The following is a 14,047-nucleotide window of genomic DNA, read 5'->3' as shown; positions in this document are numbered from 1 at the left end:
GAAAGAAAGAAAGAAAGAAAGAAAGAAAGAAAGAAAGAAAGAAAGAAAGACGAAGGAAGAGAGAAAGAAAGGAAGGGAGGGAAGGAGGGAGGAAGGGAGAGAAAGAGGGAGGCAGGGAAGGAAGGAAGGAAGGAAGGAAGGAAGGGAGGAAGGAAGGAAGGAAGAAAGAAAGTCAAATCGTCTTTAAACTTATTTCAGGATCTCTTTCCCCAGAAAACCATGGCTTCCCATGTCATCCAAACGCCCATTCAGATCTCCCTTCCTCAGAGGAGAGGAAAACACTATCTCTATGCTTAGACAAAATATATTAGTAGTTGGGAGGATATTGGTATTACCTAATTCATCTAGCTATTGCTTTTTCTATTTATTTATTAAATCTAAGATTCCCCAACCTCCTAAACACACACAGAAACACAGACACACGCACACATACTGATCACACTAACATTTAGATAGATGACAGATAGATAGATACTTGAAATTTGTGGAATTGCCGAGCCTGTGGCTTTATCTAGCTTCTAAGAGATAGTGAGCTGTCCCTCTAATGGTCCATGTTTATGAGAACAAACAAGGTATGGGACCGACACGTTGTCTACTCTGGTGAGCCCCAACCAAGGGTAACTATAGTGGCCTGTTTGAATTGTTCTTTCAATAGAAAGAACACCAACTCCCACAATAAGTCCAATTGCCTAATAAATCAGTCAGAGCATCATAGCCTAATACACATACATACCTTATAGTTTTCTCTTTCACACTTATGAATAACTTTTCCCATCACTTCCTAAAACACACCATGCTACTTCCTATGACAGGCTCTTTGCACATTCTTCTTGCTCAGTCTGGAATGGAATATCCCTGCCTCCAGGTCAGACTGCTTTTGCATGAACTGTCATAGAACTAATACCTTCCCCTTCAGAGTACTTCCCTATAAATGTGCATCGTATGCCCATCGTGTCTATCAACGTGTCTTTCTCACTAGACTGGAAGCTGAATATTACAAAGGCTTATTAAGCAGTTACAGTATATTTTTAGCATATTTTAAAGGAATGTGAAGTAAAATGCCCTTGTTATTCAAGAAGTGTTCCTACTAATCAAATCATAATTAGCTAAAACCATGTAACTCTCCTTAATTTTGATGATAAGCCTTTATTCTTCAGAAACAGTGTTTCTATAGTTATGCTTACATTTTTCATTTGGTAGGTATCCAAATACAGCTCTTTGCAAGTTATATATCATATAAGCTAAAAATAATATCTTCTACAAAAAATATTTGTTTCAGAATAGAAGGAATTCTAAACTAATGTGATAAATGGCATTTCCCCCAACTGCACCCATAACAATTCATTTTGCTTAGAAAGTCAGCTCCAAGACTAGGCAGAGTCTAAAATGTCTGTCTTAATGCACTTTAAATTTGTGATATTTACAATTTCAGGGAGGGAAGTTCCTTTGATTCTGTGTACTTTAATCAACAGATATAATGGTGAATTTTAATTCATTTTTTTCCATTTTATTTATTTAAGCAGCATTTGAATGGTGCAGAGTTAAAATAGGAGCCATGGGGGAAAAGAAAAATTATTTAAGGCACAGCCCTCATGTCCAAGTAGTCTTCTAGTCCAGTGAGGGAGAATGCCATGGTATATATTCTTTTCCTCTTTGAAGATTCATTTATAACCCCCCTTGAAACCCATATAGATTATTATTGTTATGACAAGTAAGAGTAGAAAATCATTATTACCTAGAGAGCTAAGAATTCAACAACATTACAATTACATCATTAATGGTCAGGATTAAATTATTTCCTTCCTATATGTCCCTTTCTGGTACAACCATGTCTTCAGATAGAACCACAGAAAATAATTTCTCAATGGTGAAGACTAGATTCTAAAGAATATCAAAAAGAGCAATAAAAAGTATTCAAAAATGTCATTCATTGACCCATCCTATCAAACTTTTCTTTTTTTTTAAGTAAATCTCCCCAGCCAGCCCGTAACTGGCTCCACATCTGCGAGAGAAACAGATATAATGCATCTTGAAACACATCATCAAATAGGTCAAAACGAGAGCCAAGATATGGTTACTCATTTTCACCAGTTCCTTGGGGTGATGGTGGGAAAAGGTGGGAATGGTGCTAAGTAATCACAGGCAAAGATGAAGAGCTCTACCATCATTTGCTGACTGTGACAGTCTTTGTCTAAAAGGGAGAATATTTTACTTTTGGTTAGAGATGGGTTGGCAAGAACTCGACTCTGAACTCGCAGCTCCGCTGATACTCATTAATTTTAATTGAATGAATTGGATGTCCAGTCTAGATACAATTTTTCAAACCCAATTAATAAGGTACTTAAGGTGTTGGCAAAAGTCACCGCGAGGCTTCCAGCTATAATTTTAAGAATTTGAAAGATGGGCAAGATGCCTAGAAATTATAAAAAAGAGTCAATGCAGTAATTCTAATTAAAACGAGGGTTGGAGGAAGATGATACCCCATGTCCTAGAAAGCTCAACTTACATATATACATGAGCACAGGAAATGCGAATTTAAAATGTCACTTTTAAAACACCTGGATGAGAGCAGAATACTAGGGAACAAACAACACCGCCTAAGAAAGAAAAACATATGTCAGATTCACTTTATTTCACACCCTGGACAGGATTCAGAATTAACCTCTTATTCTAGGAACACTGCTTATCTTTTCAAATATTATCTACCTTGTCAAGAATATCCTTATCTTTTCTTCCTCTGGTCAAATTTTAGTATTTTGTCATCTATACCAACCCATCATTTATGTTTAGTCATGCCTCTCCAGGATAAAATTTATTGAAAGATTGATGTTATATACCGCAGCATGCCTGCTTATAACTTATATTACACTATATGGTAATGCTACATGTTACACTGTCTAAAACCAAGAGGAGCATCTGGGTGGCTCAGTCAGTTAGGCGTCCGACTCTTGATTTCAGCTCAGGTCATGGTCTCAGCGTGGTGACAGCAAGCTCCCCCACCCCTCCTCTCCTCCCTTGAGGTTCTCTCTTCCTCTATCCCTCCCCATGGTTCCCACGTGTGCACGCATCCCTGCTCTCTCTCGGGTTCTCTCTAAAAAAATAAATTCAAATAAAGTAAACGTAACTCACATCCATTTCCTTGTTCGTTAGAACTGTGCACCATTGTTGGACACAGAGCAGTGTCAGTATTGCTTAAGACTGTTTTAAGGACGCGCCGCTTCTCTTGCTGAAATGGGTGGGGGGCGCTGAGATGAAGCCAGTTAGCAGAAGGCTGGGGAAGGAGGAGGGGCAGGAGCTGCAGCTGGGTTCAGAAGGATTCAGAGGCAGGTACCGAGCCAGGATGGGCAATCAAGGTATGACCGGGGAGAACCCGAAAGAAGAGGGCACCCATGTGGGCTGAGGAATCCAACAGACACCAAGAAACAGGAAGGGCAGAATGAGTCCAGCCACGGAGACGGACAGTAGGTCAGGGTGTGATGCCGGGAAGAGGTCAGAGAGGACACGTGGGACAAAGGCTGGGAATAACATGAGAGTGTAAGCAAACTGCTGGACCTCGGCCTGAAGCTCCCGGAGGACAGACAGAAACTGAGAGCAGCAGAAGTGACCATGTACATTCCAAACTTACGGAGTATGCATACGTCGTATCAATATGCATTACGCCGTTACAGTGGATTTCATACACTCTAGATACAAATATTCATCTGTGCATATAGATGTAGACAGAACCGGCTGCATACACAGGCGTGTGCTAGATTCGGAGCGTCTCCCAATAAAAGCCCGCATTTCAAATGCTTATGTCTGAGATTGGATCTAATTAGAATCCGTTTGAGGATCAAAGCCAGGCAGGGGGAGATGAGCTCAGCCGTCCCCCAGCGCCAGCCGGGCCAGAACAGCAGAGCGTGTTCAGCGGCAGCGGAGGCGGCTGGGCTCCCAGCAGCAGGGAGAGGGCTCACTTCTGGAAGCGGTTCTCTCTGCTTTTCCTCCCAACTCAGCTCATCTCAGCTCCTTTTTTTTCATCTCCTTCTTCATCAGGCTTGCTCCCCCGGCCCCCCGCCCCCGCCATATGGAAGAGAGAAACACATGTTCTCTGTGCTGCCATACTTACAGATGTGGACAAACTAAATGCCAAAGGAAAAGGCTCTGCTCTGAGGGAGTTCGGTCCATCGACTCGGCGAAGGGCCGGGTTCGGGGCGTGAAGCTTCTGCCTGTGGCCTCTGGTAGTGCTGGAGAAGGAGAGGCTTGAATAAAAACGAGAAGGGTCATGTTTTTTAAGTGATTTTTTTTTTATATAGGCCTCACGTGGGATAAATTTTGCTGTGATGTGTCCGGATTATGACGTCACATATACACATGAAAGGGTCAAATGCTGCTTAGAAACGTGTGGAACCCGGTGGCCTTCGCCAAATGCAGGAGGGCAGGAAGACAACCTCCAACCTGTAGGGTCGCTAGAACTGTGGCTGTCTCTGCCTGGTGGGGGTTTGTGTTGTTGCTGTTTCCTGAAGGGTAGGCACCCGATCGCTGGTGTTTACGAAAGGACAGGGCTGGAGGACCTGTGGGCTCTACTCTTCACCCCAATTCCTCCCTCCTCCGGGTGCTATGTTCTTCCTGACCCCCGTACCTTGCACTTGCCAGTCCTGAGCTTTGCGGGGTTCCAGAGGGATGAGCACTGGTGTTGACCCTTGCCCCAACCAGCCTTCTCTACTATGCTTTACAGTGACATTCATCTGCACACTGTCCTGCGGTCCAAAGGAGGACCCCAAGGCTGTTTCACTGTGGTTCCACTCCCATCTCTCCTTTTGGCATCGCGAGATTATACCTAGTTTCTCCCTCCCAAGCCACTGTAACAGCATTCAGGTCACCTTCAAGGGTCTTTGAGGTCAGCCTCACATTGGGTGACTCCCTAGAAGAACTAGGGAAGTCACAGGACACTTGCCCTGTGTACTCACAGCTACGGTTTATCACTGTGAAAATACTTCAGCAAAGGAAAAGGAATGTGCTGGAAGTAGCCATCAAGAGGATGTAGCCGCCAGTCGACTTGTAGAGTCAGAATCTCACTGCACCTTCTCACAATGCACATTCTGTCCACACTTCCCAGAGCTGGAGCCTTTCCAAGGAAGCAACTCTTGAGACAGGAAGGAGTCCTTGAGACCGTCTGGACAGGATCCATGACTGAACCTAGTTCAGGAGTTTATAGAAATGGTTAAGAGTCTGGCAGGCAGGTATGGAGATCTACTCATCCAAGACAAGCCTCATGTATGTAAGTTCCTTTGCTTCTTAAAAGTGCTACCTACCCGTCTGTGGTGGCCTCCTGCTTTCTTCAGTCTCTCTACGTACAGGGGTTAATCTCCGGTCTCACCCAGGGAGCTCCCAAGGTTTGTGAACCATCAGAAAGGCCAAAGGGCTAGAGAAATCCACACGCAGGATCCCTCTGCTCTCAGCCTCCAGCCAGAAAGGGGTCACACTAAGCCTATTTTCCCCAGCAGCGAAAATGCAACATGTGCGCATTGTTTCTGTCTCAGGGAGCCAGTGTAAGAATCAGAGTGCTGGGATTTTTAGGGAAAGTTGGTGGTCCAGGCACCTTCTGCCCATGAGTTCACCATAAGTGACATCGTTGATTTAAACCAACCAGACGCAGTGAAACTGATTGATCAGTTAGGGACATAGAGACCAATCTGAGAGCCGAGTTCCCAGGTGCCAACCAAAGGCCAGTCCCACAAGCAGGAACTTTAAACATTCAATCTTACTATGTTAATGCTTTCCTGCAAAGGTGATAAAGGGAGGCAAGCCTATGTAAGAGAACGTTATTAACAAAACTAAAGGCCCTTTTGATCTAGGCAGCCATTCAGAAGAGAGGTTTATACTACACTGAGTTCATAGTAAAACCCATGTTGCGATTAACAAATAATATTGAAAGTTGGAGAAGTCAATAATTATTTTTTCCTTGGTCAACTAGGTTAAATCTCAGGTTTTTATTTGGATTTTGAAGCATGGGTGGAGGGTAAGTGAATTCAAAGAAGCAGAAAACGGCATGAACTAGCATGTGATGTTCTGCATAAATGTACATTATAAGGCAAAAAATAAAATCATCCATTACTCTAGAATTGGAATCACATTAGGAAGCATATGGAGGTAAGAATTTATATGTACGATAAGGGACAATGTTGAACAATAAATTTTGGCATTCTGCTATAAGAGAGGTATGAAGACTTTTTTTTTTTTTTTTTTTTTTTTTTTCAGAAGAGGGACATAATGGAATTGATGCAGTGTAGAGAAATGGATCTCTCCAGGATCCTATTATGGTTCTGGAGCCTTGTTGTGAACATGGGCTGCCATCTGAGCTGAGGCTGTAAGCATTGAAGTGTTATTTTGACTACAAGGCTAGAATTAAAGTAGGCATTAAAATAGCAGACTGACGTTGGGAGGAAAGGAGAAGATTAAAGGTCAAAAAGAGAGTTTGAAAGGATGAAAGTCAGAAACAGATCCAGATTTTGGTTTCCTGAATCTGGAAATGAAAGAGAGCTGTTGATGGTTATTTAGAGCAGCAAAACTTATGTAACTGAGATAGATAGATAGATAGATAGATAGAAAGAATAGATTAGACAGATAGCGATAAAAACATAGACATATATATCCTGGGTATTATTTGTAATAGACATTCTCGCGATGAATGGGTCTCACACAGGTCATATGAAGGAGAATAAGGAGCTTCCCACAGACCATCCAGTATGACCCACGTAGTGCCGTCTTCTGCAGTGGCCCTTCATGAGGATCCAAGGAAAACAACCCCAATGCATCCACAGTTTTCCAAATGGCTCCTGATGCAACACTCAGGGGGTCTAACTCAATTAAAAATGAAACCTTGAAGGACAGAGAGTCAGCATGGTCACGTCCAATCATCCGTACTTACAGCTTCTTGGAAATCATCCTATGAGAAGGCTAGACAGACATTTCTGGGTTGTGTTCTTTGGTGAAGAATTGGACCATAAGTGAAGCAATGTGCCCACTGATAGTTAACTCTATTTTATTTATTTTATATAATTTTACATGATTTTTTATTATAATATTTTTTAAAATTTATCCAAGGATTATTTCCCTTTAAAGGGGGAATCTGTATTTTTTTCTAAGAGGGTTACAAATAATTCCTTCCTTATCCTCCTCTTCTGGGTGTATCCATTGCAGATGTGGCCTATGGCCAAAACCAAATGAACTATAGGCGATTGGGCAGGGAGTGGGCTCCTGGCAAGAAAGTACTGTCCATGAATGGTATGTGAGCCATTTCACATGGTTAAGCTAAGATCATTCTATTCTCCTTCTTGAGAATGTAAACCCAAGAGGAAGACAATTTGGTGGGAAGGACTTGAGCACATAGGTCATGGGGCGTTGAAAATGGGCAGGCTTCATGGAGCAATGGGCACAGGAAAGTGGGGACCAGATGAAGATCCTGACAGAACTAGTCAGGAGACACAGACAGAAAGAGGTGGAGCCACAGAGAAAGGGAGAAGTCCTAAGTAAAAGAGACGCAGTTAAAAATGACTAATCTAGGAGCTGCCTAGGAGCATATTTTCAGAGAACTTTTCCCAGAGTCAGAGAGATGTATGAGCATTGTTGGAACACCAGAGAAGAACCATTGTTTGAGACTGTTTGGGCATAAGGGAAGAAAATAGAGCAGACATGCAAAGAAAGACAGACAGAAGCAAAACTGGAAGAGACCGCAGGTGCCTTTCTGATGAGAGAAAGCGTCCATGAGTCCACAGGTCCAGGTCTCAGACTCAGCGACATTCCCCTTACTCTATTTATGTCTATGACTTCAATTCCTTTGGAATCCTTGCAAAAAGCCCTCTCCTCATTTTTCTTGAGCTAGCTCGAGAGAATCTCTCTTCTTGTGGGGATGGGGGAGGAAGGCAACACTAATTAGCATTGTTTTACTCAAAATAAATAAAAATAAATATAAATAAATAAAAATGGGTGTATCCATTTTATTCAAAATAAATCTTAAAAAACTGTGTATTTTATTTCCCTGTGAAAATATATTTTGTAAATTATCCTAGCTGTTACTTCCCTGTGCTTCTCTATCAAATGCTATCTCACTTAAACCTTAAAAAGACACCTTTTCACAATGATGGAAGTGAGACATTAGATGTTATTACTATAATCAAAATTCACCTAAAACAAACCTTCTTGAGAAGATCAAAGAGATGGCATATAGTTTAAGGCAAAATAATTAAAGGGATAAAATAGATAACTATGATTTAGTCCCAAGTAAGAGTTAAATTAATTTATTTTTTTAAAGATTCTATTTATTTATTTGACAGACAGAGATCACAAGCAGGCAGAAAGGCAGGCAGAGAGAGAGAGACAGAGGGAAGCAGCCTCCCCGCTGAGCAGAGAGCCTGATGTGGGGCTTGATCTCAGGACCCCGGGATCATGACCTGAGCCAAAGGCAGAGGCTTAACCCACTGAGCCACCCAGGCGCCCCAAGTTAAATTAATTTAAATCAAACCTTAATAAATTGTGATACTTAAAGGAATTGTCTGAGCTTGGCTTTATGTTGTGAAAGTTAAATATAGAAAGCAAAATTAAAACATATTTCATGGTATGATGGGCTTATATATAATAATACATAATTTTCAAAATTCAGAGCACAACTCTTTCTTTCCGACTATTGAATATTTAGCTGGTTAATTCTTTGGTCGTAACATATATGTGTATGGATATACTTGGAAACGCATTAAACAAATTCCAGGAACAAATAAATCATTTAAGTATCTTAACACATAGTAAACATATTAGTTTTAATCTGAAAAATTTACTCACTGTTTACCTGTAATGTATCATGCCTTTGTACAATGTAATATGATAGCTTTTATGAGTCCATTTTACTTGTTTGCCTGAGTTGCAACAAAAGTGACAAAAATGAACAGATAAAGGAGAATTTGTGAACCTATGAAGATGAGGGAATTTGCAAATGCATTTGCAGAGTCCCTCCAGGGCATATATTTTTGAAATCCAAATTGTTCTGCTCCATGTATTATTTTCATGTAGATAGCAAAGTGGGGAAAACATAAAATGTCTGTAGGTAGAGAGAAACTCAGTCTTGCACTAGCTCACATGCTTGGCCAATATCCTTGTTCTTTCTCCATACTTTTCAGCATCTTTCTGTTTGATCACTAAAGGGTTTGATGGTATTCTTAGCTGTTAATCCAAAGAGAAGTTGGTCAGGCTGATGTCCAAATGTCTAATATGTTAACTAGATCTAGAAGATGTAAGGGAACTTTGGGAGCCAGCATAATTTTTGCTCCACTGAAAAAATCAGATCTTTAGTATCAAATTGGAGATGATAAAAACCCAAACATAATTATTGAGATCTCATTTAAGCCATTATTTTCAACTTCTTTCACCTTGAAATCGAGGCCAGCTCTAAAATTGAGCAGTAAAATTAGTGGTTTGACCTCTCTATTCTCTCTTTCCACTTGGCACTACATGGTATAATGCTGGAGATTATTGAAAGGACACAGATTGTGGGCAAGGGAGGAAAGTGAAGGAGAACAGCGGTTCTTTTATATTCTTTAAACTTGATAATTAGGTCAAAAATATAAGGACCATAATCAAGAATATTAACAGGGTAAATTGGGAACCTAAATGTATCATTCCAACATGATTTTCAGTTATAAATCATTAAAATTCATGGTATCACACTAAACTTGTCACTAGGAACACACTAAATTAGAGTTTGATATTATGAAGATGTGCCAAAAATTAAAGCCAAAATAAGATACTTCCCATCATCCCATCTCTTTTCATCTGGAGTGATATTTGAATGTTGGTCAAATCAAATAGTTTGCTACTTCAAAGGAATTGGGGCAATTTCTACCAAGTGGACGTGGATAGAAAATAAGGTAAAACAATCAAAATAAAATAAAAAGATATGAGGTTTTCTGAGAGTCTAATACAAACCAGGAATCTCAACAAGGGTTTTTTACAAATGAGGTCTAACAATTTTTATACATATTTTATGGAGACTAATTATCCTCATTCAAAGATGAGTGAAGTAAAGCTCAGAAAGACTAAGACTTGCTCTAGATCATGCAGGTAGAAAGTGGCTAAGCCTTTCTGAAATTAATACTCCAGCATATCTAGGCCAACAAACCAGGTATTTTAAAGCTGCCAACTTTAAGGCAAAGAGCAGCTCTGTTTTTAAAAGTCATTGTTACCAGAGAAACAACTTTGACATTCGAGGATCTTTGAAATCAACTTCTGTTACTAAAATATTGATTGGGAGAGTGGAAATCAGGAGCTACAAGATCTCACCTACAACTTTGATAAAAAGCTAAGGTTTCTTGAAATACAAATGTACTAAATATGTTTAAATCCATGAGTTCATTATGGTAGGGAAAATATGCATTGGATATCTCTAAGGTATATTAAGAAACCCACTAATTAATGCCAGAATTGATAGACGAAGGAAAGGAGTTAATTTTTCCATATATATTTTTTCCTTTCCGATATGAATTGTACCTCAGGTAACCAAATAGTTGATATGAGGAATTTTCTTGTTATAGAAGTATAATATGTAAATATTATAATAAGTAATAAGATAATAAGTATTGATAGAATTAGGATATCACTGGGGTGCCTAGGTAACTCAGTCAGTTAAGTGTTTGCCTTTGACTCAAGTCATGATCCAGGGTCCTGGGATTGAGCCCTGCATCAGAATCCTTGCTCAGCTGGGAACCTATTTCTCTGTCCCTCCCACCCCTGCTCCTGCTTGTGCCCCTCTCCCCCTTAAATAAATAAATAAATACATAAAATGTTTAAAGAAAAAGAATTAGGATATCACTGTTCAGTAACCCTGAATTAATTAAAAGATTATATCAGTTATCTATTATGATACAATAAATCTTCCCACAACATAGTAATTTAAAAGAACAGTCAACTGTTAGTTCACAAATCTTGAATATAAAAGTACACAACCAGGCAGATCTGCTGTCTTCTCCTGAATCACACGTATGGAATCAATTAAATATGCTGGTATAGAGGACCTCACTCACACGCCTATCAGTTAATACTTGTTGAGTCCTTAGCTCAGTCTCTCTCTCTACTCATCATCTCTTACACTTAAAGATGATACCCTGAATTTCTTCAGCTAGTGGGTACAGGGCACAAAAGGGCAAGAATGGAAGGTTTCTCTTGAGTCCTAGACTTCAAACTCCCAAATTCATGTCCACTGAATTATGTCAGTCAAAGCAAGTCACAACACCAGAGTTATGAGCTGGGGAATGAATGCCATCTTCTAATGGGAGGAGTGGAAGAGTCCATTGCAAAGAGAGCGGGGCTCATGGGGATAAGAATATGTGACCATTTTTTGAAATCTAGCAAATAATTCAAGACAATGATTACCACATACAGCTAACATCTCAAAAACTGAAACAAATAAACATTATGAACCTCCTAGTCAATACCCAAAGAAAAAAAGAAATCAAAATCTGATCAAGCTGTAAAAATCCTGGATAGGAAATTCAGGGTACAGAAGAACGAATTACACAAAATCACAGGCAAATGCAGGTTGTGGTAAAGTTTATAGCACAAACAATCCGGTTTCTTCCAACCAATAAAGTACGGATAAAATAAAAATAAAGTCAAAAAGGGAAAGATTGGAAAAGGAAAAACAAAAGTGTTTTATTTGCAGATAAAATGACTCCCTATATAGAAAATTCACGAGAATCTATCTACAAAGTATTATGAATTATGGTAACTAGAAAGAATTATGGTAACTGGAAGAACAAGAGAAAAATAGTATTTCTCTACAAAATAATAAATAGACTAACTAAGAATGCCCTTTTACCATACCAACAAAAATATAGTGTTCTTTTTTTTTTTAAGATTTTATTTATTTATTTGACAGACAGAGATCACAAGTAGGCAGAGAGGCAGGCAGAGAGAGAGGGGGAAGCAGGGTCCCCACTGAGCAGAGCCAGATGCGGGGCTTGATCCCAGGACCCCGGGATCATGACCTGAGCCGAAGGCAGAGGCTCTAACCCACTGATCCACCCAGGTGCCCCCAAAATATAGAGTTCTTAAGAAGTCAAATGGAAATTGGCCAAGTATACTACCTTCAGAAAAGCCAAAAAAGAGGAGGTCTTTATTATTTCTTCTTGGACTTTTGGCTAAGATGAAGTGAAGAGGAGGTCATTATGATCAGAAGTTAGTTTCAAACTACTTTTTATAGATTTGTTTATTTATTTGAGAGAAATAGAGAAAGAGAGAGAGCAGGGGGAGGAGCAAAGGGAGAGAATCTACAAGCAGACTCCCCACTGACCATGGAGCCTGACGGCACGGGGCTCCACCTCACGACTCATGAGATCATAACCTAAGCCAAAACCAAGACGAAGACACTTAACTGACTGAGCTCCCCAGGTTGAATGACCGAGCGACCCAGGTATGTCTAGGTTAATTTTTTAAAAACAAGACTCAAAATAAGTTAACATTTCTCATTTATGGATTGAAAGCAATTTCAACTCAAGTCTGAACTAAAATTTGAATAGACAGTTTTAAAAAGAATATGAATGTGCAAAAGCCCACAAATGGCCTAGAATAGTTTTTTTCAACAAATGTTATTGAGTCAACTGGATATCCACATGAGAAAGAATGAAGCTGGACCCCTTTCTCACACTATTCTCACAAATTAACACAAAATGGATTATTAGTCTAAGTATAAGAGCTAAAATGGTAAAAATCTTTTAAAGAAAATCATAACAATCAATCTCTGTGACCTGGCTTAGGCAAGGTTTCTTAGACATTCCACAAAAATTTAAATTATACTTCTTCAAAATTAAAAACATTTTGTGTACCAATGCATATCATCAAGAAAGTGAAAAAATAACCATTTGGTAGGAAAATATATTTGCAAATCATATGTCATTAACCTTAAACACATATTCAGAATATATAAAGACTTCTACAACTGAATAATAAAAAACAAATAACCCAGTTGTTGGGGTTTTTTTGTTGGTTTGTTTTTCTTTAAAGAGGGTCAGAGGGCTTGTTTTTGTTGTTGTTGTTGTTGTTTTTTAATGGCTGAAAGATTTCAATAAACTTTTCTCCAAAAAGGATCTACAAATGCTAATGAACATACACAAAAATATGCTAAGCATCTTTAGTCACTAAAGAAATGCAGATTAAAACCCCAATGAGAAATGACTTAATACTCCAAAGAGTGGCTAAAATCAAAAGACAGACAATAATAAATGGAATAATAAATGGTAATAGGACCAGGAGAAATTAGAATGCTTATCCATTGCTGATGACCATATAAAAGGGGTATAAAGTTTCCTTGGGAACTAATTTGGTAGTTTCTCAATATGTTAAGCATCAAATTATCATAAAATGCAGCAAACTCACTCCCAGCCCTGTACCCGAGAACTTAACACGTGTCCATGCAAAAAATACATATACAACTGTTCATAAGAGCATTATTGGTAATAGAAAGTGGGAAAACCCAAATGTCTTTCAGCTGATAAATGGGTAAACAAACTGTGGTATATCCACACACACTGGGGTATTATTTGTCAATAAAAAGAATGAGTACCACCACAGGGACAACATGTGTGAACCTTGAAGACACTAGGGTTTTATACGTATATACTCTATGAAAGAAGCCAGGCACCAAAGGTTATATAATACCTTTTATATGACAAGTCCAGAGAAGGAAAATCTGTATCTTTTTTAAGTTTTTTTTTTTTTTTTGTCTTGGTTTTTAGTAATCTCTATACCCAACATGGGTTAAAACTCACAAGCCCAGATCAAGCATCCCGTGCTCTCCTGACTGAGCCAGCCAGGTGGTGCCCCAAGGCAAATCTTGAGAGACAGAGCATAGATTAGGTGTTCTGAGGGATTGAGGGTAGTGGAGATGGACAATGATATGAAATTTCTTTTGGGGTGTGGAGAATCTTCTGAAATCAGAGAGTGCTGATGATTACCCAAGTTGGTGAATTTAAAAAAAAAAAAACAAAAACAAAAACAACCCACCAAATTGTGCATTTTTCAAAAC

This window comes from Lontra canadensis, unplaced genomic scaffold (assembly GCF_010015895.1).
Source record: "Lontra canadensis isolate GAN:19392208 unplaced genomic scaffold, GSC_riverotter_1.0 scaffold22, whole genome shotgun sequence".
NCBI classification, from domain to species: Eukaryota; Metazoa; Chordata; class Mammalia; order Carnivora; family Mustelidae; genus Lontra; species Lontra canadensis.
The sequence above is the reverse complement of the archived record's forward strand: the minus strand, read 5'-3'. Positions refer to the sequence as shown.